Source organism: Mustelus asterias, chromosome 2 (assembly GCF_964213995.1).
Source record: "Mustelus asterias chromosome 2, sMusAst1.hap1.1, whole genome shotgun sequence".
NCBI lineage: Eukaryota > Metazoa > Chordata > Chondrichthyes > Carcharhiniformes > Triakidae > Mustelus > Mustelus asterias.
The window spans coordinates 2,096,148-2,124,006 of NC_135802.1; the positions used below are offsets into that span (position 1 = coordinate 2,096,148).

The window sequence follows — 27,859 nt, forward strand, 5'->3', positions numbered from 1 at the left end:
GCTCCTTGAAAGTGGAGTCACAGGTGGACAGAGTGGTGAAGAAGGCATTCAGCATGCTTGGTTTCATTGTTCAGAACATTGAATACAGGAGTTGGGACGTCTTGTTGAAGTTGTACAAGACATTGGTAAGGCCACACTTGGAATATTGTGTACAGTTCTGGTCACCCTATTATAGAAAGAATAGATTTACTAAGATGCTGCTGGGACTTGATGGTTTGAGTTATCAGGAGAGGCTGGATAGACTGGGACTTTTTTCTCTGGAGCGTAGGAGACTGAGGGGTGATCTTATAGAGGTCTATAAAATAATGAGGGGCACAGATCAGCTAGAAAGTCAATATTTTCCCCAAAGGTAGAGGAGTCTAAAACTAGAGGGCATAGGTTTAAGGTGAGGGGAGAGATACAAAAGTGTCCAGAGGGGCAATTATTTCACACACAGGGTGGTGAGTGTCTGGAACAAGCTGCCAGAGGTAGTAGTAGAGGTGGGTACAATTCTATTTTTTAAAAAGCATTTAGATAGTGACGTGGTTACGATGGGTATAGAGGGATAAAGAACAAAGAACAATACAGCACAGGAAACAGGCCCTTCGGCCCTCCAAGCCTGTGCCGCTCCTTGGTCCAACTAGACCATTCGTTTGTATCCCTCCATTCCCAGACTGCTCATGTGACTATCCAGGTAAGTCTTAAACGATGCCAGGATATGGGCCAAATGTAGGCAATTGGGACGAGCTTCGGGATTTTAAAAAAAGGGCGGCGTGGACAAGTTGGGCCGAAGGGCCTGTTTCCATGCTGTAAACCTCTGTGACTATAACGAGGGAAGCTGGGAGGTTCAAAGAGATGGTTGCTCCTTTCATTTCTTTGAATAATGAGAACAGTGGCCATGACATTAATTCTAACAGAGGGACACGGGTTAAGAGTTTCTCTGTCGTGATGTTCTCCCGGAGGCAGAATCTGAGATGCCAAAACTTTTCTTTGAGGATAAGGAATTGTGGATGTGGTCGTACAGGATATTCAGGAGCTGTGAGAACAGTAAAACCAATGGAAAAATAACAGTTTATCGAAATTCAATCTTTATTTAATTCATTCACTTCTTAAGCAACAAGAGACAGAGACCGGTCTCTGTGTCTTTAATACATCTCTCTATCAGCTGCAGGTAGGTCAGGTTCTGTTTGTTGTTGGGGTCAAAGAAACCTTTTGTGTCGTCACCGGCATCTGAGAGGATCTTGTTCATCTCCTCATCAAACATGCCTCGCTTGTAGGCCACGTCGACAGGCAGTCGGTGACTGTGCACTGGATCAATGATACCTCCCGTGGCAATCTGTGCCTCAAGGAGACGGATCCCGTGGTCTTTAACAATCAGATCGTTCTTCAGAGCCTGGAACAGAGAGATCACATCACCTGTATAAGGGTCTTTGTAACCAGTGACTGCTCTTTCTGCAGATCGAAGTTTCTGACGGAGATCTGGACTAACGAGATTTTCTTTAACTGCCTCATCGACAGTGAACTTTGCATTCTTCACGGGATCAATGAGGAACCCAGTTGCTGCCTGAGCTTCCAACAGGATCAAGGCCGTTCCTGGCATCAGCAGATTCCTCTTCTTTGCCTCATAGATACTCATCTTCTCTTTGGTTGACTCCACAAAGACTCCAGCAATGCTGTCGGATCCCTGGATATATCTCTTGACTGATTCCAAGTCACTGACCTGTTGCACAGTCTTCTTACCTTCCTTCAGATCCTGCAATGTTTTTTGGTCTATGATCTTAGACTCTACCAGTTCTTCTGCAGAGATTTCAGATCGCAAACCAGAAAAAGTGATTGACATTTCTTTGCGTGTTTGAGTTTCCTCTACGATTGTGCGGATGATTGTGATGATTGTCTGCATATCAATCTCCTTCCTTCGGTATTGTTCAATCAGTTCCTTCCTCCTGTCTTCAGTGAAGAGTTTGGAATAGATGAAACACCAGGCAGAGAAGCACACCATTTCATTTCTCAATGCAGCTTCAACCTCTTCAGCAGTAAAAGTCTCACATTTGACAAGAGATGTTTGAGTGACTGTCTCAGTTTGAGTTTGCTCAATGATTGTGGTGATCATTTTGATGATGGTCTTCATATTGATCTCCTTCCTGCTGTATTTCTCAATCAACTCCTTCCTCTTCTCTTCAGTGAAATGTTTTGAATGAATCAATTCCCAGACTGAGACAGACTTCCCTTTGAATTGACCAGATGTGACAAATATGACTTCCCTCCTGAAAAATTGCTCAACTTCTTTGATGCTGCCTCTCAGATTCTCCTTCCCTGTCTTGTTGGTGATTGGCAACAAGCAGAGACCGGTCTCTGTGTCTTTAATGCATCTCTCCATCAGCTGCAGGTAGGTCAGGTTCTGTTTGTTGTTGGGGTCAAAGAAACCTTTTGTGTCGTCACCGGCATCTGAGAGGATCTTGTTCATCTCCTCATCAAACATGCCTCGCTTGTAGGCCACATCGATGGGCAGTCGGTGACTGTGCACTGGATCAATGATACCTCCTGTGGCAATCTGTGCCTCAAGGAGACGGATCCCGTGGTCTTTAACAATCAGATCTTTCTTCAGAGCCTGGAACAGAGAGATCACATCACCTGTATAAGGGTCTTTGTAACCAGTGACTGCTCTTTCTGCGGACAGCAGTTTCTGATGGAAATCTAGACTAACGAGATTTTCCTTAACTGCCTCATCGACAGTGAACTTTGCATTCTTCACAGGATCAATGAGGAACCCAGTTGCTGCCTGAGCTTCCAACAGGATCAAGGCCGTTCCTGACATCAGCAGATTCCTCTTCTTTGCCTCATAGATACTCATCTTCTCTTTGGAATGCTCTAGAATGACTCCAGCAATGCTGCTGTCACCCTGTAGGTATTTCCTCACTGAGGTCTCCTGAAGAAATTCTGCAACTGATTTCTTGCCTGTCCGAACTTCTTCAAACATCTGGACATCAGTCACTCCAGAATTCAGCAGCTCCAGAAGAGGAACCTTCTTTCGAATACCATTGACAGTGATGTCTGTCTGAGTTCTGCATTCTGTTTCTTCCGTGATGCTAATGAAGATGCTAATGATCTGTTCGATTGTTATCCTTTTTGAGATAAATTCTCGAATGATCTCTCTTCTTTTTGTATCTGTGATGTAATCTGAGTTGAGAAATTCCCAGAGTGACATCGTTCTTCCCTGGAATTTTCCCTTTGCAATGGAGAATTTAGCCCCTTGGAATGCGCCTATTGTTTGATTATCTACATAACGCAAGTCCCTCAGACACAACAGGCGAAGCCCAGTTTCCTCCTCAATCTTGCATCTCTCCATCAGCTGCAAGTACGTCAAATTCTCTTTAGTGCTAGGGTCAAAGAAACCTTTGGTATCATCACTGGAGTCAGCAAGGATCTTGTTCATCTCCTCATCAAACATGCCTCGCTTGTAGGCCACGTCGACAGGCAGTCGGTGACTGTGCACTGGATCAATGATACCTCCCGTGGCAATCTGTGCCTCAAGGAGACGGATCCCGTGGTCTTTAACAATCAGATCTTTCTTCAGAGCCTGGAACAGAGAGATCACATCACCTGTATAAGGGTCTTTGTAACCAGTGACTGCTCTTTCTGCGGACAGCAGTTTCTGATGGAAATCTAGACTAACGAGATTTTCCTTAACTGCCTCATCGACAGTGAACTTAGCATTCTTAACAGGATCAATGAGGAACCCAGTTGCTGCCTGAGCTTCCAACAGGATCAAGGCCGTTCCTGGCATCAGCAGATTCCTCTTCTTTGCCACATAGATACTCATCTTCTCTTTGGTTGACTCCACAAAGACTCCAGCGATGCTACATGTACCTGTTAGATATCTCTCTACAGATGCCAGCTGTGAGACCTCTTTCATAGTGGTTAGTCCTTGCTGTAGTTCATCAAATATTTTCTGGTTAATGATCTTGCAATCCAACAATTGCTTCGAAGACACCCTGCGCCTCAGACCACGAAATGTCACTTGCTTCTTCCTTTCTGCCTGTTGAATGGTTGTGGTGACTTTGGTGACAATTGTTTCAACTGTGACTTTTCCTGATTTGAAATTTTTGATAAATTCCTCCATTTGATCTTTGGTGAAGTATTCAGAATTGAGAATTTCCCATAACGTCACTTCCCTGTCTCTGAACCTGCCGTATTTTACTGATACCAAAGTCTTTCTCAAGATCTCCTTGGATTTTGCATCCACTTGAATCTGGATTCCCCCGAGTACCCGATCTGTCACAACTAACAGGCAGAAACCTGTGGAAGGGTCAGTCACACATCTCTGCTTCAACTCCAGGTAACTGAGGTTCTCTTGTGTATTGGGGTCTAAGAACCCTCTGGTGTCATCACTGGGGTCAGAGAGCATCTTGTTCAACTCATGATCAAATATTCCTTTCTGATAGGCAACATCCAGAGGAATACGGTGACCTGTGAGTGGGTCAATGATGCCACCGGTCACCACCTGAGCTTCCAGTAAACGGATTGCGTGAGAATGTACAACCAGGTCTTTCTTCATTGCTTGGAAGAGGGAGATGATGTTCCCTGTGTAAGGGTCTTTATAACCTGATACTGCCTTTGCTGCAGAAAGCAGTTTATCATACACATTCCTTCCAATGATTCCTCCCTGGAGCGCCTCCGTCACAGACAGCTTTTGTTCTGTTACAGGGTCAATGATGAAGCCAGTAGCTGCCTGTGCCTCCAGCAGCAACAGGGCTGTTCCTGGACTCAGTAGCTCCTTCTTCATGGCTTGGTAGATACTCATCTTTTCATTGGTTGAATGAATCAGGAGGCCAGCGATGCTACTTTCGCCCTTTTGGAATCTGACACAGTTCTGTTTCTGGGAGGCCTCTGACACAGTGTCATCACCGCTGGGTGACCTTTCCAGGGATTGCTTGCTGAGACCGTTGGCCTTACATTGATCACCTGTAGTCACAGGGGAAGAAAGCTCTGTGACCGTATTCATGTCAGCTTCTCTCTGCCCAGGTTTGTCCATTGTCTCTGAGTGTTGGTGTCTGTGACGCCGATTCCACACAAGTATCAGTGACTATCATTCAAAGACACAAAACATCATTATTGGTCACAGCTGGACTATAGTTACATTTCCTGAATCCTAACAATATACAGCCAATAAACTATTCTGGAGCAGTGGAATACCATGTTGTATTCTATACAGTTCTATGGTAGATTAAACTAACTCTTAATCATTGTCTTATACTTGAATAGGAGAATAACTGCAATATGATGGGATGTTTTAAAACTCCAGCCAGGTAATGTCACGGCCCAAATGTTAACCTGGGCAATGACTGGCTACATTCCCTTAGCCCATTGCGGATCAAGCCTCACTACACTGGGGCTGGCATGGCCTCAGAGTTCTGGATATCAGCGCTGAACATCAAGTTAACTTCATGGTTCAGCACCTTTCAGCAATCACAGGTCCAGTAGCTGTATTGGAGTCGGGGCTGAATCTGGTCGGGAATCACACAGGCTGGCAATTGGGGATCAGGTTTGGGAGATTGGGTTCAGAATTGGGAATGGGAGAAATTGATTGCTCTAAACAGGAGGTAGATTCCTGGCTGAGATGGAGCACAGTAACAGCAACATAAGTTAATAAGAAATAGGGGGAGGCCATTTGGCCCATTGAGCTTGCTCTGCTATTCAATAAGATCATGGCTGATGTGATTGTGGTCTTATCTCCATTCTTCAGCCTGTTCCTCCCATAACCCTCAACTCCCTCAATCAAAAATCTGTGCAACTCAGCCCGAAATATATTCAATGTGAGCCAGCCTCCACAGCTCTCCGGGGAAGGGAACTCAACGGACAAAAGACCCTCTGAGAGAAGAAATATTCCCTCAGACCCGAATTTGAGTTTCCTCAGGGAGCTGGCTCCCACAAATAAAAGACCCTGGTATTTATTGTTGATCCACCAGATGGAACTCTCCAGATGTAGGCAATAAAATAAAACTTACTGCACCTTATAAATCAAAGAAATAGGTTTAATAAAGAAACTTTATTACTCCAACACTAAGGCCTCACCCTGGGCCATTCCGAGTTCCCACAAACCCCAGCAGCTTCTTATTTATACTGAGTCAGCTGATCACCACATCATTTCATCATTGGTTATATAGTTTACTGGGTCAGCTGACACTACAACAGATCATTGGTTCATTCCAACATTTACATGGGTTCAATACTTAAAGTGTGGGTAATTTACATGTATTACTTTCTATTCTCAATTGAAATTGTGCACAGATCACTTACAGCCAGAAATACCTGCTCATTCGCTCCCCAACACGTTGGGGCCTTTGTAATAGAGTCAGGTCCAATAAAGGAGTTCTCTGCAGATCAATGGATCAGGACCCTGGTGTTGATGTTGAAGATTAGTACCTCACCACAACAGGCAGTAGCACTTCCCTTATGACCCTCACTGGTGAGAATGGCATCATTATCCAACCCCAGTTGCCCTGAGAAGTTGGTGGTGAGCTGGCTTCTTCAACAACTGCTCAAGACTGAGGGCTTGTTCACCTGAAGGGTCACCCAGACTTGAAACGTTGGCTCTATTCTCTCTCCCCAGATGCTGTCAGACCCGCTGAGATTTTCCAGCATTGTCTGTTTTTGTTGTGGCTTGCTCACCCACTTCAGAGGTAGGTCGGCCAATTATGTTGGCGTTGGTTGAAGTTTCATATAGACCCGACCAGGTAAGGCCAACAAGTTTCCTGTTCCATTACTGAACAGGGTTTTTTACAAAGCAACAGTTTTATCCTCACTTTTAATAGCAGAAGATTTTATTTTAACTTATTTTTACACTGAATTCAAAATCGCATGACGATGTTTGAACCCCTGTTCTATTGATTATTAGTCAAGAAAAAGAGCTACTACTTTAGATTATCCTGTCTGGTTCCACTTTTGCACCCTACAATGCAGTCTATAGAGACATTACTCATCTAATATAATGATCTAGGGCAGCTGACATGCCACGTAATCCCAGATAATTCCTTTGTTGAACCACACACAATAATCCAGCAGCTTCAACAAAACTAAATGGATGGTTCCTCATTCTATGCTAAGCAAAAGTGTTCTGGAAGAGGCTCTTACTGATGAATGGTCTCTGTGAGATCAGTAAAGTGATGGAAGGGGTCATCGACAGCACTATCAAGCAGCACCTGCTCAGCAATAACCTGCTTAGTGATGCCCGGTTTGGGTTTGTCAGGTTTTCACCAGGGTCACTCAGCTCCTGACCTCATTACAGCCTTCGTTCAAACATGGACAAAAGAGCTGAATTCCAGAGGTGAGGTGGGAGTGACAGCCCTTGACATCAAGGCAGCATTTGACCCAGTACGGCATCAATTCCTCCACAACCAACGCACAGTGACAGCCGTGTGTACCATCTACAAGATGCACTGCAGCAACTCACCAAGGCTCCTTAGGCAGCACCTTCCAACCCGTGACCACTTCCATCTAGAAGGACAAGGACAGCAGATACCTGGGAACACCCCCACCTGGAGATTCCCCTCCGAGTCACTCACTATCCTGACTTGGAAATATATCGGCCGTTCCTTCACTGTCGCTGGGTCACAATCCTGGAACTCCCTCCCTAACAGCACTGTGGGTGTACCTACACTTCAGGACTGCAGCGGCTCAAGAAGGCGGCTCACCAGCACCTTCTGAAGGGGCAATTAGGGATGGGCAATAAATACTGGTCTAGCCAGCGACACACACATCCTGTGAGTGAATTTAAAAGTATGTTATATAGGAAAATGGAAAGTTCCATGATTCTAATACTTGAATGGACTGCTCTCGTTATCCCATAAATAGATGAGTGAGATTTCTTTCAATGCAATGTGCTGCTCTGTTTGATGTCTTCCTTTTTGAGATCAGTGCTATTGCTGTGTAGCTCCATATGGGTGGATTTTCCTCCTGAGTGCCTCTCAGTGTTCTGACTGCCATGCGAGTCCTGATTTATCTCTTTTGCCCAAATCCTCCAATGCTCAGAACAATGAAATTTTGGAAAATGGGACCTTGCAGAATTCCTGGTGCGTACATGCATTGGAATTGCTCAACTTCTGCTGGACTCATAGAATCATAGAATCCCCTACAGTGCAGAAGAGGCCATTCGACCCATCAAGTCTGCACCGACTCTCTGACAGAATATTTAACGCAGGCGCTCTACCCCACCCTATCCCTGTAACTCATACATTTACCATGGCTCCACCTAACCCGCACATCTTTCGGACTGTGGGAGGAAACCGGAGCACCCGGAGGAAACCCACGCAGACACGGGGAGAATGTGCAAACTCCACACAGACAGTGACCCAAGGCTAGAATTGAACCTGGGTCCCTGGAGCTATGAGGCAATGGTGCTAACCATTGTACCACCCTTTACCCTGCACCAATGTTTGCAATGGTGAACCCAGCTTTACCTGGGTACTTACCTGGAAATGTTGCACTGGTTCACTGGTTGAAACTCCTAACTGAACTGAGAATCCACAACTGACCCATCCAGTCACCTGTCTGACTGAATCACACCCTCACTGACTCAACCATACCCCCTCTGAACCCAACACATCCCCCAACCCAATTGCCCAGCCAACCCAATTAATCCCCCCCCCTTATCTGTCCCAATTACTCCTCTATCCAAGCCAACTAAAAAAAGTAGAAAAAGTTTATTTATTAGTCACAAGTAGGCTTACATTAACCCCGCAAAGAAGTTACTGTGAAATTCCCCTAGTCGCCACATTCTGACGCCTGTTCGGGTACACTGAGGGAGAATTTAGCATGGCCAATGCACCCTAACCAGCACGTCTTTCAGACTGTGGAAGGAAACCGCAGCACCTGGAGGAAACCCACGCAGACATGGGGAGAACGTGCAGACTCCACACAGACAGTGACCCAAGCCGGAAATCGAACCCGGGTCCCTGGCGCTGTGAGGCAGCAGTGCTAACCGCTGTGCCACTGTGCAACTGTGCCAACTACTCACCCTGATCAGACTGCCTACCCCACAACCTGACCCAACAACTCCATCCAATCTGACAACTCACTCGCCCAGCCAGCCAGCCATCCACTCATTCATTAAAAGACTCGAGACCTTCAGATCAGTACTGGGACAGGGCACTGAGTGTGGTAAACAGGGCCATGTGCTTTCTTGGCTGGTCTCTCTTATCCTTGCCAGATAGACAGTGGAAAGCTGTGCTGTTCCGTTTCAGACTCAGCCGGAACCGGATGTCCTGGTTGCAAATGCCCAGGATCACTGCAACACAGAACCTTTCTCAGGCTGTACAGTGTCACTCAGGAGATCTGTACCTTCCCTTCTTGATGGGTTAAATGTGTCTGTGTAGATGGAAAGATTTAGAGATTTGAAGAATATGCAGGATGAGATTCGTGTGGAATATTACAAAGGAACAAGAGACGTACAGCACAGGAACAGGCCCTTCGGCCCTCCCAGCCTGTGCTGATCATTATTCCCTAACTGAACTAAAAATAACCTTCTGCCCTTACCCAGTCCGTGTCCCTCTATTCCCTCCCTATTCATGGACCCATCCAGATGCCTCTTAAATGTTGCTAATGTTCCTGCTTCCACCACCTCCTCTGGCAGCGCGTTCCAGGCACCCACCACTCTCTGTGTGAAAAACTTCCCCCGCACATCTCCCTTAAACTCTCCCCCTCTCACCTTGAACCTCTGCCCCCTTGTAATTGACACTTCCACCCTGGGAAAAAGCCTCTGATTATCCACCCTGTCTGTGCCTCTCATCATTTTGTAGACCTCTATCAGGTCTCCCCTCAACCTCCGTCTTTCCAGTGAAAAATACTAATGACTGTACTCTGCTCAGAATGAAGAATGGGTGTGACAGAACAATCAGACTCTGTGACTAATGTGTAAAGATAAGGAGACAAAAATAAACAGAATGGAGAATTTCTGGAGAATAATAAACATCAACATAAGGGAAGCAGTATGAGAACAGGGAGTGAGTCCATCTGGCTGCTGAGGCAGTGATGAGATCAGCCACTTGATGCTAATCACAATTATTAGTAACATATTTTCACATGAAGCTCCCACTCAGTTTATTTGATTCGCCGGGTACTTCAGGGACTTTGCCCCATGTTATAGAAGGGGTCGTGTGTATGCAATCATGCCATTGTAACGGCTTATCTAAAGGTGATGATAAAAAGAGTTTATTACTGAGGTACAGAGCAGAGAAACAATCTGTTAATGGTGAAGGAGAAGGTTGGAGCTTACAGGAAGATATCGAGAGTTAATGCTGATTGGGCAGCATGAGCTGGTAAAATCGCGCAAGAACCGAGAAATCGGGTTCACACTCGATTCCAAACCTCTCATCGTCTTCTCGGCACTGGATACCCGCCGTGATCAATTTCTCGCACATTTCCAGTGAGAGGCTGAATAATATATTTAAATAGATGTAAAACACAATTAACGTTGATTTAATGATTCCAGGATGCAATTGTCGCGACTCACTTACTGGAACCCTGGCACTGCCCGACGGTCCCTTGGCATTGCCCGCTGTCACTCTGCATTGTATCGGTGGGGGGGAAGAAGCGCAATTGATCTGGGCAGTGTGGGGCTCGCGATCAACTGCAGGCCCCCAAGATAGCTGGAAAGACGGAGGATGAGGGGCGACCTAATAGAGGTGTATAAAATTATGAAAGGCATAGATAGGGTGAACGGTGGGAAGCTTTTTCCCAGGTCGGTGGTGACGTTCACGAGGGGTCATAGGTTCAAGGTGAGGGGGGGGAGGTTTAACACAGATATCAGAAGGACATATTTTACACAGAGGGTGGTGGGGGCCTGGAATGCGCTGCCAGGCAAGGTGGTGGAGGCGGACACACTGGGAACGTTTAAGACTTATCCAGATAGCCACATGAACGGAGTGGGAATGGAGGGATACAAAAGAATGGTCTAGTTTGGACCAGGGAGCGGCACGGACTTGGAGGGCCGAAGGGCCTGTTCCTGTGCTGTATTGTTCTTTGTTCTTCTTTGTTCTATAGGGGGGGGGGGTGTTGGGTCCAGGCCGGCTGCAGCAGCAGAGGCCTGACAGCTCTCTCAGACCTGTCAGCTTTCTGCTGGTTGCCGTTGTGCATGTGCAGCCACATAGCGCCCTCTGCTGCTGCAGCCGGCTGGCTGCTGATTTAAGCTCCGCCCCCTTCCCTGACAGGTAAGGAATGGTTTAGCCCATTTTTTTCATGCACTAAGTGCATAAAATTCGGGATTTGAACTCGCTCAAAAAACGGGTAAGAAACTTTCCTGTTTTTCTGCCCATCCTGGGTTGCCCCCAGTGTGTGGGAATACATATGAGTCACAGGGCAGAATTTCCAGCCGCACTCACACCAAGACTGGAAAATCCCACCCGAGGTCAACGGACCTTTGTATAGTCTGTGGCAAGCAGGTAAATTCCACCCGTAGAGTTTCACAGCACAGAAATCGTAGAATCATAGAATCCCTACATTGCAGAAGGAGGCCATTCGGCCCATCAAGTCTGCACTGACCACAATCCCACGCAGGCCCGAGCCCCTTAACCGCATGTATTTACCCTGCTAATTCCCCCTGTCACGAGGGGCAGTTTAGCATTGGCCAATCCACCTAACCCGTGGTGCCTGTGCTGACCATCCAGCACTTATCAAACAAGAGTGTTGCTGTCCACACACCTGATGAACCCAGTTCCAATGAAAGATCATCTTGACCCGAAACATTAACTCTGTTTCTCTCTCCACAGATGCTGCCAGACCCGCTGAGCTTTTCCAGCATGCTTGTGTTCTATTTCAGATTTCCAGCGTCTGCACTATTTTGCTTTTGTAAGTGAATGGGAGATAACAGATATGGGGGAGAGTTTTCTCTACCTGCCCAAACAATTCTGGTGGCGGGCAGGGGGGCGGGCAGGGGGGCGGGCAGGGGGGCGGGCAGGGGGGCGGGCAGGGGGGCGGGCAGGGGGGCGGGCAGGGGGCGGGCAGGGGGGCGGGCAGGGGGGCGGGCAGGAGGGCGGGCAGGAGGGCGGATCATGCACAGGTCCATTCACCTCGGGTCAGATTTTCCGGTTTTGGAGTGGGCTTAGCTGGAAAATCCCACCCATGGAGCTCCCCAGTGAAAGACAGCCTGATCGGAAGATAAACTAGAAGCCCACACTCTCCACTCACCTGATGAAGAGGCAGCTCTCCAAAAGCTCGTGATTCCAAATAAACCTGTTGGACTTTAACCTGGTGTTGTGAGACTTCTTACTGTGCCCACCCCAGTCCAACACCGGCATCTCTACATCTTGAAAGGTAAACTGATGAGGCAACACAATGTTATGTTCATGTGATGGTAAACCAGGATATGTGAATTCAACTCCCTTTTTCACCACACAGTAATCCCTCTCATTAAACACTGTGGTAGTGTGTGCTGAAAATAATTCCTGTATTCATCATCAACTGATAAATATCCCACCAAAACAAATTGTGGAACAGCAGGAGGAAATATTTGCCTCACCTCACATTATGGGAGTGACAAAGTAAACAGCAGCTATTGGTGTGACCTTTGCCTGGTTACGATTTACATTGCCTCCATGAAGATAGAAACATAGAAAATAGGGGTAGGAGTAGGCCATTCGGCCCTTCCAGCCATTCAATATGATCATGGCTGATCATACACTTTCAGTCTCCCACTCCCGCTTCCTCTCCATAACCCCTTGATTCCTTTACCCACAAGGACCACGTCCAGCTCCCTCTTGAACATATCTAACAAACTGGCCCCAACAGCTTTCTGTGGTAGAGAATTCCACAGGTTCACAACTCTCTGAGTGAAGAAGTTCTTCCTCATCTCAGTCCTGAATGGCTTACCCCTTAGGCTTAATGTGGAGTTGCCGGCGTTGGACTGGGGTGGGCACAGAAAGTAGTCACACAACACCAGGTTAAAGTCCAACAGGTTTATTTGGTAGCACGAGCTTTCGGACCACTGCCCTTTCATCAGGTGAGTCAAGTGTATCCCAGGACATTGTGGGAGGCTAGGGAGGAAATTGCGGGTCCCCTCCCTGAGATATTTGAATCATCGATAATCACGGGTGAGGTGCCTGAAGATTGGAGGGTGGCAAATGTTGTGCCTTTGTTTAAAAAGGGCTGCAGGGAAAAGCCTGGGAACTACAGGCCGGTGAGCCTCACATCTGTGGTGGGTAAATTGTTGGAAGGTATTTTGAGAGACAGGATCTACAGGCATTTAGAGACGCAAGGACTGATGAGGGACAGTCAGCATGGCTTTGTGAGTGGAAAATCATGTCTCAGAAATTTGATTGAGTTTTTTGAAGGGGTAACCAAGAAGGTAGCTGAGGGCAGTGCAGTTGATGTTGTCTACATGGACTTTAGCAAGGCCTTTGACAAGGTACCGCATGGTAGGTTGTTGCATAAGGTTAAAGCTCACTGGATCCAGGGTGAGGTATCTAAATGGATACAAAATTGGCTTCTTGACAGAATGTGGAGTTGCCGGCATTCTTGACAGAAGCCAGAGGGTGGTTGTAGAGGGTTGTTTTTCAAACTGGAGGCCTGTGACCAGCGGTGTGCCTCAGGGATCAGTGGCGGGCCCACTGTTATTTGTCATTTATATAAATGATTTGGACCAGAATTTAGGAGGCATGGTTAGTAAGTTTGCAGATGACACTAAGATTGGTGGCATGGTGGACAGTGAGGAAAGTTATCTCCAATTGCAACAGGATCTTGATCAATTGGGCCAGTGGGCTGACGAATGGCAAATGGAGTTTAATTTAGACAAATGCGAGGTGATGCATTTTGGTAGATTGAACCAGGGCAGGACTTACTCAGTTAATGGTAGGGCGTTGTGGAGAGTTACAGAACAAAGAGATCTAGGGGTACATGTTCATAGCTCCTTGAAAGTGGAGTCACAGGTGGACAGAGTGGTGAAGAAGACATTCGGCATGCTTGGTTTCATCGGTCAGAACATTGGATACAAGAGTTGGGACGTCTTGTTGAAGTTGTACAAGACATTGGTAAGGCCACACTTGGAATACTGTGTGCAGTTCTGGTCACCCTGTTATAGAAAGGATATTATTAAACCAGAAAGAGTGCAGAAAAGATTTATTAGAATGTTACCGGGACTTGATGGATTGAGTTATAAGGAGAGGCTGGATAGACTGGGACTTTTTTCTCTGGAGCGTAGGAGGCTGAGGGGTGATCTTATAGAGGTCTATAAAATAATGAGGGGCATAGATCAGCTAGATAGTCAATATCTTTTCCCAAAGGTAGGGGACTCTAAAACTAGAGGGCATAGGTTTAAGGTGAGAGGGGAGAGATACAAAAGTGTCCGGAGGGGCAATTTTTTCACACAGAGGGTGGTGAGTATCTGGAACAAGCTGCCAGAGGTAGTAGTAGAGGCGGGTACAATTTTGTCTTTTAAAAAGCATTTAGATAGTTACATGGGTACGATGCGTATAGAGGGATATGGGCCAAATGCGGGCAATTGGGATTAGGTTCGGGGTTTAAAAAAAAAGGGCGGCATGGACAAGTTGGGCCGAAGGGCCTGTTTCCATGATGTAAACCTCTATGACTCTATCTATCCTGTCCAGTCCCATCAGGATTTTATATGTTTCTATGAGATCCCCCCTCATTCTTCTAAATTCCAGTGAGTACAAGCCCAGTCGATCCAGTCTCTCTTCATATGTCAGTCCTGCCATTCCAGGAATCAGTCTGGTGAACCTTCGCTGGACTCTCTCAATAGCAAGAATGTCCTTCCTCAGACCAGCTGACCAAAACTGCACACAATATCTCACCAAGGCCGTGTATAACTGCAGCAAGACATCCTTACTCCTATACTCAAATCCTCTTGCTATGAAGGCCAGCATGCCATTAGCTTTCCTCACTGTCTGCTGTACCTGCATGCCAACCTTCAGCGACTGTTCCACCATGACACACAGGTCACTTTGCACTTCCCCTTTTCCTAAACTGCCAGCATTCAGATAATTATCTTCCTTCCTGTTTTTGCCACCAGAGTGGATAACCTCACATTTATCCACATTATATTGCATTTGCCAAGTATTTGCCCACTCAGCCAGCCTGTCCAAGTCACCCTGCAGCCTCTTAGCATCCTCCTCACAGCACACACTGCCACCCAGCTCAGTGTCCTCTGTATATTTGGAGATATTGCATCAATTCCTTCATCCAAATCATTAATGTATATTGTGAATAGCTGGGGTCCCAGCGCTGAACCCTGCGGTACCCGACTAGTCACTGCCTGCCACTCTGAAAAGGACCCGTTTATTCCCACTCTCTGCTTCCTGTCAGCCAACCAGGTCTCTATCCACGTCAATACATTACCCCCAATACCATGAGCTTTAATTTTGTTCACTAATCTCTTGTGTGGGACTTTGTCAAAAGCCTTTTGAAAGTCCAGATACACAACATCCACTGGTTCACCCTTGTCCGCGCTACTGGTCACATCCTCAAAAAATCCCAGAAGATTTGTCAAGCACGATTTCCCTTTAGTGACTCCATGCTGACTTGGACCAATCCTGTCGCGCTTTCCAAATGCTCAGTTATTACATCCTTAATAATTGACTCCAGCATTTTCCCCACCACCAATGGCAGGTTAACCGGTCTATAATTCCCCATATTCTCTCTCCCTTTTTTAAAAAGTGGGGTTACATTAGCTACCCTCCAATCCACTAGAATTCTTCCAGAGTCTATAGAATTCTGGAAAATGATCACCAGTGCATCCACTATTTCCAAGGCCACTTTTTGTCTTTGGTTTCTCTGCCTTCCACTTTTCCCCTTACTGTCTTTTGTTTCTGTCCCCACTTTACTTCCCTTTGACTTAGTCATCGAGTCATAGAGGTTTATAGCATGGGAACAGGCCCTTCGGCCCAACTTGTCCATGCAGCCCAATTTTTACCATTAAGCTAGTCCCAATTACCCACGTTTAGCCCATATCCCTCCATACCAATCTTACCCATGTCACTGTCTAAATGCTTTTTATCATAGAATCAATCGCAGGATTCCTATAGTACAGAAGGAGGCCATTCGGACCATCGAGTCTGCACCGACCACAGTCCTACCCAGGCCCTATTCCTGTAGCCCCACATATTTACCCTGCTAATCCCCCTGACACTAAGGATCAATATAGCATGGCAAATCAACCTAACCCGCACATCTTTGGACGGTGGGAGGAAACCGGAGTACCCGGAGGAAACCCATGCAGATACAGGGAGAATGTGCAAACTCCACACAGACAGTGACCCGAGGCCGGAATTGAACCCGGATCCCTGGCGCTGTGAGGCAGCAGTGCTGACCACTGTGTCATCGTGCTGCCCATAAAAGACAAAATTGTACCCACCTCTACTACTGCCTCTGGCAGCTTGTTCCAGACACTCACCACCCTCTATGTGAAAAAATTGCCCCTCTGGACACTTTTGTATCTCTCCCCTCTCACCTTAAACCTGTGCCCTCTAGTTTTAGACTCCCCTACCTTTGGGAAAAGATATTGACTATCTAGCTGATCTGTGCCCCTCATTATTTTATAGACCTCTATAAGGTCACCCCTCAGCCTCCTACGCTCCAGAGAAAAAAGTCCCAGTCTTTCCAGCCTCTCCTTATAACTCAAACTATCAAGTCCCGGTAGCATCTTAGTAAATCACAATCTCTTGAGACCAGGTATTTTTTCTTTCTGTATTCAGTTCCATGGTCTAATGGAAACATGAGGTAATGTTGGTGCTTCTGGAAGGCTAGTTCCAGATGAGTGAGATGAGGCAGGAAAACCTGAAAAGGCTGCTGCTGTTACATGTTCAAACTGCTGTAGGGCTGGATTCATTGTCATTTCTGTATAGATAGATTTCTAAGGTTCAGGCCCATTTATATATCCTGTTTTTTCCCTTTCACCACCACAAGAATGAAACACCATTGTTTCAATTTTAGCAGAATTGATCTTCCTGGAGAAGAAAAAAAATAGTCGTCCCAAATCCTGGTCCCAAAGGTCGGGGAGTCTAAACCTAGAGGGCATAGGTTTAAGGTGAGAGGGGAGAGATACGAAAGTGTCCAGAGGGGCAGTTTTTTCACACAGAGGGTGGTGAGTGTCTGGAACAAGCTGCCAGAGGTAGTAGTAGAGGCGGGTACAATTTTATCTTTTAAAAAGCATTTAGATAGTGACATGGGTACGATGGGTATAGAGGGATATGGGCCAAACGCGGGCAATTGGGATTAGGTTAGGGGGTTAAAAAAAAGGGTGGTATGGACAAGTTGGGCCGAAGGGCCTGTTTTCATGCTGTAAACCTCTATGACTATAATTTTTTTTTCACCCCACGTTAGGTGTTGATAGAATGTTTGCACATTTTGGTATGTACTGACGCTGGAAGATAGTAGAGGGGAGGGAATAAAACTAAGCTGAGTTTGGAGTTGTGGTATGAGGAGAATGTGGTGGAGAGATGTTTTGTGTGATTGTAAGAAATGGAGTGGACACTCCTTTTTTGAGCTGCTATGGAAATGTTCCCCGCTTAGTTTGAAATTAAAGTTATTTTTTGTCATTGTGTTTTGCTGCTATTTTTCTGAATCAGTTTTTATCACAATGCCAGATACCGCCATGTTGTAGCTTTTAATTTTCTCAGAGGAAATTATGATATTGACATCAGTTTTTTGCAGATTTTTTTTCATTTAATGCGATGAGTTCTTAATGTTATTCCTGCTCTCGGCCAAAAAAAGAGTTTCCTGTTCACATTACCTCAAACTGCAGTTAAGCAGATTTTTTTACACCAGGTATTTGTTTGATATATTGCTTCATAGTCTTGTTTTACTGAAAACTGAAATGCGTTGTACATTTATCTGAAGGGGTCCTGTGGGAAAATACTGATGCATACTGTCTGAATTTCAGAACATTTGCTGACCTCAAGTCATTTCTGCACGTGGGATCTCTGCACAGAAAACAGATGTTGGTTGTACAAGGTTGTGTACAGAAGAGGCAGTGTATATTAAAGATAATCTGTACTGAAAGACCAATTGGGTGTTTCATGCGCTGACAGAAATGTATTTTTTTTAAATCAATGTTTCACATATTTTCAGATAGTCACAATCTATATAAAACATTCAATTACAAATTTCTTCTTTTATATTTTGCAAAATGTCACTGCTCATGGTCTGAAATGCAGGTTTTCACAAACAGACCTTTGTTTCCAACAAAGTAAACTAGATATAAAAATGTTTTGAAAACCTTAAAAAAAAATTGGTATAGAGGGATATGGGCCAAACGTGGACAGCTGGGAGGAGCTTGATAGTAAAAACTGGACAGCATGGACAAGTTGGGCCGAAGGGCCTGTTTCCATGCTGCAAACCTCTATGATTCTATGACTCGAAATCTTTTCTGCACTCTTTCTAGTTTAATAATATCCTTTCTATAATAGGATGACCAGAACTGCACACAGTATTCCACATGTGGCCTTACCAATGTCTTGTACAACTTCAACAAGACGTCCCAACTCCTGTAATCAATATTCTGACCAATGAAACCAAGCATGCCGAATGCTTTCTTCACCACTCTGTCCACCTGTGACTCCACTTTCAAGGAGCTATGAACATGTACCCCTAGATCTCTTTGTTCTATAACTCTCCCCAACGCCCTACCATTAACTGAGTAAGTCCTGCCCTGGTTCAATTTGCCAAAATGCATCACCTCGCATTTATTTTCTCAGTAACTTCATTGCAGTGTTAAGCACAGCTTGGTATGGCTCCTGCTCTGCCCAAGACTGCAAGAAATGACAAAAGGTCGTGAATGTAGCCCAATCCATCACTCAAACCAGCCTCAAATCCATTGACTACATTTCCCGCTGCCTCAGCAAAATAGCCAGCATAATTAAGGACCCCACGCACCCTGGAAATACTCTCTTCCACCTTCTTCCATCGGGAAAAAGATACAAAAGTCTGAGGTCACGTACCAACCGACTCAAGAACAGCTTCTTCCCTGCTGCTGTCAAACTTTTGAATGGACCTACCTTGCATTAAGTTGATCTTTCTCTACACCCTAGCTATGACTGTAACACTACATTCTGCACTCTCTCCTTTCCTTCTCTATGAACGGTATGTTTTGTCTGTATAGCGCGCAAGGAACAATACTTTTCATTGTTCATACATGTGACAATAATAAATCAAATCAAATTAATGTCAGCCTACTTGTGACAATAATAAATAAACTTAAATTTAGCATTTATTGCCCATCCCTAGTTCAGAAGGTGGTGGTGAGCTGCCTCCTTGAACCACTGCAGCATCACAAACCGGGCCTCACTGAGCAGGTTATTGCTGAGCAGGTGCTGCTTGCTCGCGCTGTCGATGTCCCCTTCCATCACGTTACTGATGATCGAGAGCAGACTGATTGGGCGGTAATTGGCTGAGTTGGATTTGCTCTGCTTTCTCGGTACAGGACATACCTGGGTCATTTTCCACTGGAACAGCTTGGCTGAGGGAGCAGCAAGTTCTGGAGCACAAGTCTTCAGTACTATTGCCGGAATATTGTCAGGACCCGTAGCCTGTCAGCTCCTGCTCTAATCAATGGAGTTCGGCAGGTGTTAACTGCATGGTCTCTGGGAACCCATCTTGTGCCAGTCACAAGGGTGCGTCTCCACCATGTGTCTGAACTGCAAGCCATTCCTGGAAACCATGGCAGCAGACATCCAGGTGGTTCCCCCCATGTCTGTGCTTCAGGAGTTCCCAATGGGGACCCCCACACAGCCACCCGTATGCTCCCAGTGGCTGTGAAGGTTATGGCGGCCCTCAACTCTTTCACAGAGGGGTCCTTCCAGACTGCCAGCAGGTATCTCAGTGGAATTTCCCAGTCCTCATCCACAGATGTGTCCATGAGGTGATGGATACCTTGTTTGCCTGGGATGCCAGTGCATCAATTTTGACATGGGCCAGGTCCAGCAGGAAACCCGGGCTGCAGGCTTTGCTGCCATTGACAGAATGCCATACGTGCAGGGGGCTAGTGATTGCCCACATGTCACCCTGCAGTCCCCAAAACATCAGGCACTGTCTCCGACAATAGAAAACGGTTCCACTCCCTGAATGTTCAACCGGTTTGCGACCACACAATGAACATCATGCACGTGTCAGTGTGGAGATACTGGAGTGGTTCACACTTCTCGGTGTGATACTGATGTGCAGTATTACCTGAGGGGCAATGCAGACGGTGCCCTCCATGGTCCATATTTATCTCGCAACCAAATTATAAAAAAGATTTGTGGTCACTGTGATGGACCCGGCTATTGTGTGTCATACATTCCAACAGTAATTATACTTCACAAATCACTAAATAAAACACTGAATACCAGATATACTCATCAGCTCTGGCAGAATCTGTGAAGTTAAAAACTGGAAGTATTTAAGTCAAATATGACTCTTCTTTGCAACAGAGTCACTGTCTGAAGGACATTCATACGTGAATGAAATTGTTAACTCTGATTTCCTTTCCACAGATACTGTCAGACCTGCGGAGTATTTTCAGCGATTCCCCTGCAGTATTTGCAGAACTCGGCTGCTATTTACTTCAAAAATCCTTCTTGGCCATAAATTGTGTTAGATCATCAGGCGACGGTGAAAGGTGTGATAGGAAGTCTCCTCGCACTGAGACCAATTCACTACCTGTCTTATTGTTAACCTTATCTGAAACTTCATTAATTACAACTAAAACCCTTTAATATCCCACCCAGTCTAATCCCACTCTCCCCCTCACTCCCCACACCCTTTAATATCCCACCCAGTCTATTCCCACTCTCCCCCTCTTTCCCCACACCCTTTAATATCCCACCCAGTCTAATCCCACTCTCCCCCTCTTTCCCCACATCCTTTAATATCCCACCCAGTCTATTCCCACTCTCCCCCTCTTTCCCCACACCCTTTAATATCCCACCCAGTCTAATCCCACTCTCCCCCTCTTTCCCCACACCCTTTAATATCCCACCCAGTCTAATCCCACTCTCCCCCTCTTTCCCCACACCCTTTAATATCCCACCCAGTCTAATCCCACTCTCCCCACACCCTTTAAGATCCCACCCAGTCTATTCCCACTCTCCCCCTCTTTCCCCACACCCTTTAATATCCCACCCAGTCTAATCCCACTCTCCCCCTCACTCCCCACACCCTTTAAGATCCCACCCAGTCTAATCGCACTCTCCCCCTCACTCCCCACACCCTTTAAGATCCCACCCAGTCTATTCCCACTCTCCCCCTCTTTCCCCACACCCTTTAATATCCCACCCAGTCTAATCCCACTCTCCCCCTCACTCCCCACACCCTTTAAGATCCCACCCAGTCTAATCGCACTCTCCCCCTCACTCCCCACACCCTTTAAGATCCCACCCAGTCTATTCCCACTCTCCCCCTCTTTCCCCACACCCTTTAATATCCCACGCAGTCTAATCCCACTCTCCCCCTCACTCCCCGCATCCTTTAATATCCCATCTTTTTTCTGTAACCCCTGCCAGCGAATAGGGGTTTATTTGAATGGACAGTGTTCCTGGCACCAATTTCTGCCCAGTTGCCTTCTCTGTGGCAGTTGAAAGTTTAGAATTGTTTCCGGCTGGAATTCGCAGTTTCCCATTAGCAAGATTAAATGTGTGAACCTGTCCCTAAAGAGGAAAGGGAGAAAGCGACAGCAGAGAAAGTGCTGGCATTCACCTACCTACCTGTCCGCCGCTGCAACCTGACACAGCTCCCTCCGCCTTGTGTCCGCCTCTGTCCCTGCTTGTTCCGGAGCTGGAGCTTTATGCAGGGTCAGTCACCGCCCTGATATTTGAACAAAGTTTGCCTCAGCAGGTTTTGGATTCCAGTGCGGAGGCGAGGCCGATCCAAACCAGCCCAAACCTGCCACAAGGAACGCAGGGGATGGTTAGAAATCAGAGCCAGCTCAAAACACAAACTGCCCAGAGGCTCTGCCTCATCAGTGCCGAGAAACAGACTTCATATTTAGCGTCAAAAGGACCCTTCAGCAAACTACAAACACCAAACACCCATTCACACCTTACCCCTGACCCGAACCCTAACCTGACCCTAATTCCTAATCCTAACCCGAACCTGACCCTAATCCCGAACCTGAACCCTAATCCTAAACTTAACCCTAACCCGAACCTAACCCCAACTCGAACCCCAAGCCTAATCCTAACCCCAACCCTAACCATTGCCCCACCCCTATTCCTAACCCAAACCCCAGCCTTAACACCAACCCCAACTCTAACCCTAAACCCAGCCCTATTCCTAACCCAAACCCCAGCCCTGACCCCAACCTATCCCCAAGATGCTCACCCACCGAGAGATCCTCCACCAGGGCTGGACAGGTGGAGGATCTCTCGGTGGTGAGCATCTTGGGGATAGCGATCATAATTCTATCTCCTTCACGATAGCATTGGAAAGAGATAGGATCAGGCAGGCTAGGAAAGTGTTTCTCTGGAGTAAAGGGAAATACAGTGTCATCAGGGAGGAAATTAGACGGGTAAATTGGAAGGAGGCATTCTTGGGGAAAAGTACCGAAGGAAAGTGGAGGATTTTCAAGGAATGTTTGTCTGGAGCTCTGCATGACAACGTTCCGATGAGACAGGGGGGTGTTGGCAGGGTACGGGAACCGTGGTGCACGAAGGTTGTGATGAACCCGGTGAATAAGAAAAGAGAGGCGTACAGAAGGTTCAGAGAGCTAGGAGGTGTTAAGGATTTAGAGGAGTACACGGGATGTAGGAAGGAGCTTAAGAAGGAAATTAGGAGAGCGAGAAGGGGTCATGAGAAGGCCTTGGCGGGTAAGATTAAGGAGAATCCCAAGGCTTTCTACAAATATGTCAAGAGTAAAAGGATGAGATGTGAAGGCAGAGGACCCTTAAAAGGTGAAGGGGGAAAAGTTTGTGCGGAACCGTTAGAAATGGCGGAGCTGCTTAATGAATACTTTACCTCAGTATTCACGGTGGAAAGGGATCTGGGTGGTTGTACTGCTGGTTTGCGGTGGACAGAAAGGATCGAGCATGTGGACATAAAGAAAGAGGATGTGTTGGAACTATTGAATGGCATCAAGGTTGGTAAGTCGCCGGGACCGGATGGGATGTACCCCAGGTTACTGTGGGAGGCGAGGGAGGAGATTGCGGAGCCTTTGGTGATGATCTTTGCATCGTCGATGGAGACGGGAGAGGTTCCGGAGGATTGGAGGATTGCAGATGTGGTCCCTATATTCAAGAAAGGGAACAGGGACAGCCCGGGAAATTACCGACCGGTGAGTCTAACCTCAGTGGTTGGTAAGTTGATGGAGAGGATCCTGAGAGACAGGATTTATGATCATCTAGAGAAGTTTAGTATGATCAAAAGTAGTCAGCACGGCTTTGTCAAGGGCAGGTCGTGCCTTACGAGCCTGGTTGAGTTCTTTGAAAATGTGACCAAACACATTGACGAAGGAAGAGCGGTGGATGTGGTCTATATGGACTTCAGCAAGGCGTTCGATAAAGTCCCCCATGCAAGACTTCTTGAGAAAGTGAGAGGGCATGGGATCCAAGGGGCTGTTGCCTTGTGGATCCAGAACTGGCTTGCCTGCAGAAGGCAGAGAGTGGCTGTGGAGGGGTCTTTCTCTGCATGGAGGTCAGTGACCAGTGGAGCGCCCCAGGGATCTGTTCTGGGACCCTTGCTTTTTGTCATTTTCATAAATGACCTGGATGAGGAAGTGGAGGGATGGGTTGGTAAGTTTGCTGACGACACCAAGGTAGGTGGTGTTGTGGATAGTTTGGAGGGATGTCAGAAGTTGCAGCGAGACATAGATAGAATGCAAGACTGGGCGGAGAAGTGGCAGATGGACTTCAACCCGGATAAGTGTGTAGTGATCCATTTTGGCAGATCCAATGGGATGAAGCAGCAGTATAATATGAAGGGTACCATTCTTAGCAGTGTAGAGGATCAGGAGGACCTTGGGGTCCGGGTCCATAGGACTCTTAAATCGGCCTCGCAGGTGGAGGATGCGGTCAAGAAGGCGTACGGCGTACTAGCCTTCATTAATCGAGGGATTGAGTTTAGGAGTCGGGAGATAATGCTGCAGCTTTATAGGACCCTGGTTAGACCCCACTTGGAGTACTGCGCGCAGTTCTGGTCACCTCATTACAGGAAAGATGTTGAAGCCATTGAAAGGGTGCAGAGGAGATTTACAAGGATGTTGCCTGGATTGGGGGGCATGCCTTATGAGGATAGGTTGAGGGAGCTTGGTCTCTTCTCCCTGGAGAGACGAAGGATGAGAGGTGACCTGATAGAGGTTTACAAGATGTTGAGAGGTCTGGATAGGGTAGACTCTCAGAGGCTATTTCCAAGGGCTGAAATGGTTGCTACGAGAGGACACAGGTTTAAGGTGCTGGGGGGTAGGTACAGAGGAGATGTCAGGGGTAAGTTTTTCACTCAGAGGGTGGTGGGTGAGTGGAATCGGCTGACATCGGTGGTGGTGGAGGCAAACTCGTTGGGGTCTTTTAAGAGACTTCTGGATGAGTACATGGGATTTAATGGGATTGAGGGCTATAGATAGGCCTAGAGGTGGGGATGAGATCGGCGCAACTTGTGGGCCGAAGGGCCTGTTTGTGCTGTGGCTTTCTATGTTCTATCTCCTCCCACCCACCCTAACGGCCACACACGGGAGGCAAAAGAGCCAAGACATGGGAAGACAACAAACCACCCTTCAGTCCACAGCCCACCCACCAACATCTCTATCAGGAAACCCCCAGGACTTTTGCCCCCCACCGGCTGACCTCCCCCCGTACCCCACCTGCCACCCCTCCCCCCGAAAAACCAGAGTCCGACTCAGCAAAACCTCCCCAGCCAGGAAACCCCCCAAAAAACTCTCCAACACACACACCACCCTGACATCCACCCCAACCCCCAGAAACGCATAAACCCCCAACCTAACAGCCCCCTCCCCCTAACACACACCACCTCAACAACCACCTCCCCCAACCACCTAAAATATGGCAGAACCAGACCATCACCCCGTTTTCCTCTCCCCTCCACAATCCTCCTTTCCTTCTGCCACACGAGGGTACCCCGCCCCCCCCCCCCCCCCCCCCCCCACCCCCATTCACCACCCTGCACAAGAAAAAACTAACTGGAGTAATAATATATAAGAAAAAGGCCCAGGAGACAAGAAGCCACAAAATAAGGGCAAATCATCACAGAGGCAACAAGGGCTGGACATGGGCTGAAAGAAAAGATGTGGAGATGCCGGCGTTGGACTGGGGTAAACACAGTAAGAAGTTTAACAACACCAGGTTAAAGTCCAGCAGGTTTATTTGGTAGCAAAAGCCACACAAGCTTTCGAAGCTCTAAGCCCCTTCTTCAGGTGAGTGGGAATTCTGTTCACAAACAGAGTTTATAAAGACACAGACTCAATTTACATGAATAATGGTTGGAATGCGAATACTTACAACTAATCAAGTCTTTAAGAAACAAAACAACGTGAGTGGAGAGAGCATCAAGACAGGCTAAAAAGATGTGTATTGTCTCCAGACAAGACAGCCAGTGAAACTCTGCAGGTCTAGGCAACTGTGGGGGTTACAAATAGTGTGACATGAACCCAATATCCCGGTTGAGGCCGTCCTCGTGTGTGCGGAACTTCCCATCAGTTTCTGCTCAGCGACTCTGCGCTGTCGTGTGTCGCGAAGGCCGCCTTGGAGAACGCTTACCCGAATATCAGAGGCCGAATGCCCGTGACCGCTGAAGTGTTCCCCAACAGGAAGAGAACAGTCTTGCCTGGTGATTGTCGAGCGGTGTTCATTCATCCGTTGTCGCAGCGTCTGCATAGTTTCCCCAATGTACCATGCCTCGGGACATCCTTTCCTGCAGCGTATCAGGTAGACAACGTTGGCCGAGTTGCAAGAGTATGTACCGTGTACCTGGTGGATGGTGTTCTCACGTGAGACACAGCAAGAACAGGAAACTTGAGAAACTCGGCATCTCCACCAGCAGCAACCAAGCCTCCCCCGGTACCACAGTAGAAAACAGTACCACTGCAGGGAAGTCCATTGTCAACTTGTCCAACTACACACTTCAACCAGATGAAATCGAAGTTCTCAGCCGAGGGCTTAATTTTTGCCCCACCACCAAAATAGACCCCATCAGTCTCGCAGCAGACACAGAGGAATTCATCAAGCGAATGAGGCGCAGAGTCGCTGAGCAGAAACTGATAGCCAAGTTCCGCACACACGAGGACGGCCTCAACCGGAATATTGGGTTCATGTCACACTGTCTGTTTGTGAACAGAATTCCCACTCACCTGAAGAAGGGGCTTAGAGCTCCGAAAGCTTGTGTGGCTTTTGCTACCAAATAAACCTGTTGGACTTTAACCTGGTGTTGTTAAACTTCTTACTGAAAGAAAAGAGGCAGAGCTCGAAGGAAAGGGGACGTGTCTCTCTGTCTGACCCCAAAAGCCTAACCCTGAGCCTAACCCTAATGCAGATGTCCTGTGTTGCTTTTCAGTTTGAGGATGGTGTATACTCAGAGTTGAGAGTTTCCAGGCTGGCTGGGTGTGTGAGTGAATGGCCTGATTCTCCCCCCACAGGTCCTTAGGCAGACGGGCAGGGAGTCCCACCAAGAATTGGGAACAGAATGCAGAATTCCGATTTGTTCCTAATCATAGAAATCATAGAAACCCTACAGTGCAGAAGGAGGCCATTCGGCCCATCGAGTCTGCACCGACCACAATCCCACCCAGGCCCTACCCCCACATATTTTACCCGCTAATCCCTCTAACCTACACATCTCAGGACTCTAAGGGGCAATTTTTTTTTAACCTGGCCAATCAACCTAACCCGCACATCTTTGGACTGTGGGAGGAAACCAGAGCACCCGGAGGAAACCCACGCAGACACGAGGAGAATGTGCAAACTCCACACAGACAGTGACCCGAGCCGGGAATCGAACCCGGGACCCTGGAGCTGTGAAGCAGCAGTGCTAACCACTGTGCTACCGTGCCGCCAGCACTGCGCCTCATCATTAAAATATCAGGACTGGAGATTGATTGGAATATTGTCACGACTCCCAATGAGTCAACAACATGGTTCAAACCCCACCACAAACCCCCCAACCCCCTCTCTCCAAACCCCCCCTAAACCCCCTCTCCCCAACCCCCTCTCCCTAACCACCCCAACCCCCTCTCCCCCTCCCCGTAAACCCCCCAACCCCCACTACCCAAAGCCCCCAAAACCCCCTCTCCCCAAATCCCCCCTCGCAAACAGCCTCTCCCAAACCTGTTCCAATCCCCTTCACATATCCTCAGTCACTACTCCCTAAACCCCTCCTGAAACATTTTTCTAACCCCCTCCGATTGCCAAATAACTTTTAAATTGGATAAAGTTTTAAAGTTTATTTATGTGTCACAATTAGACTTACATTAACACTGCAATGAAGTTACTCTGAAATTCCTCTAGTCGCCACACTCCGGCACCTGTTCAGGTAAATGCACCGAACCAGCACATCTTTCAGACTGTGGGAGGAAACCGGAGCACCCGGAGGAAACCCACTCAGACACGGGGAGAACGTGCAGATTCCACACAGACAGTGACCCAAACTGGGAATCGAACCCGGCTCCCTGGTGCTGTGAGGCAGCAGCGCTAACCACTGTGCCACCGTGCCGCCCTTGTAAATGTGAAGTGTACAGAGCTGGTGAGGACTCTCTTGTAGATTTGATGGGCAATTGCACGGTGTGGCTATTTGATGTACCATTATAACAAGCTCTCCATAAATCTGTTATAAATGTCACAACAATAACTTATAGGGAATGAGCAGGATAGTGCGATGAATGACATTGCTCTTTAAGAGGCAGCACAGACACAATGGGGTGAATGGCCTCCCTCTGTCCTGCCTGATACGATGAGCGTCAGTA

At 47.3% G+C, this 27,859-nt stretch overlaps 1 pseudogene across 2 annotated transcripts; it reads right to left on the minus strand.

Moving 5' to 3' along the window:
* Positions 1-1,045: 1,045 nt before the first annotated feature.
* LOC144504523 (plectin pseudogene) lies at positions 1,046-27,479 on the minus strand (annotated as a pseudogene). Of its 2 annotated transcripts, XR_013499654.1 has the most exons (3): positions 27,367-27,479; positions 21,663-21,840; positions 1,046-5,062 (listed from the first exon to the last, which is right to left on the minus strand). The product of XR_013499654.1 is annotated as a plectin pseudogene, transcript variant X1 (transcript). The 2 variants fall into 2 exon arrangements; XR_013499655.1 differs by lacking the exons at positions 21,663-21,840; positions 27,367-27,479 and adding an exon at positions 10,193-10,213 and having other exon boundaries at positions 1,052-5,062.
* Positions 27,480-27,859: the final 380 nt, after the last annotated feature.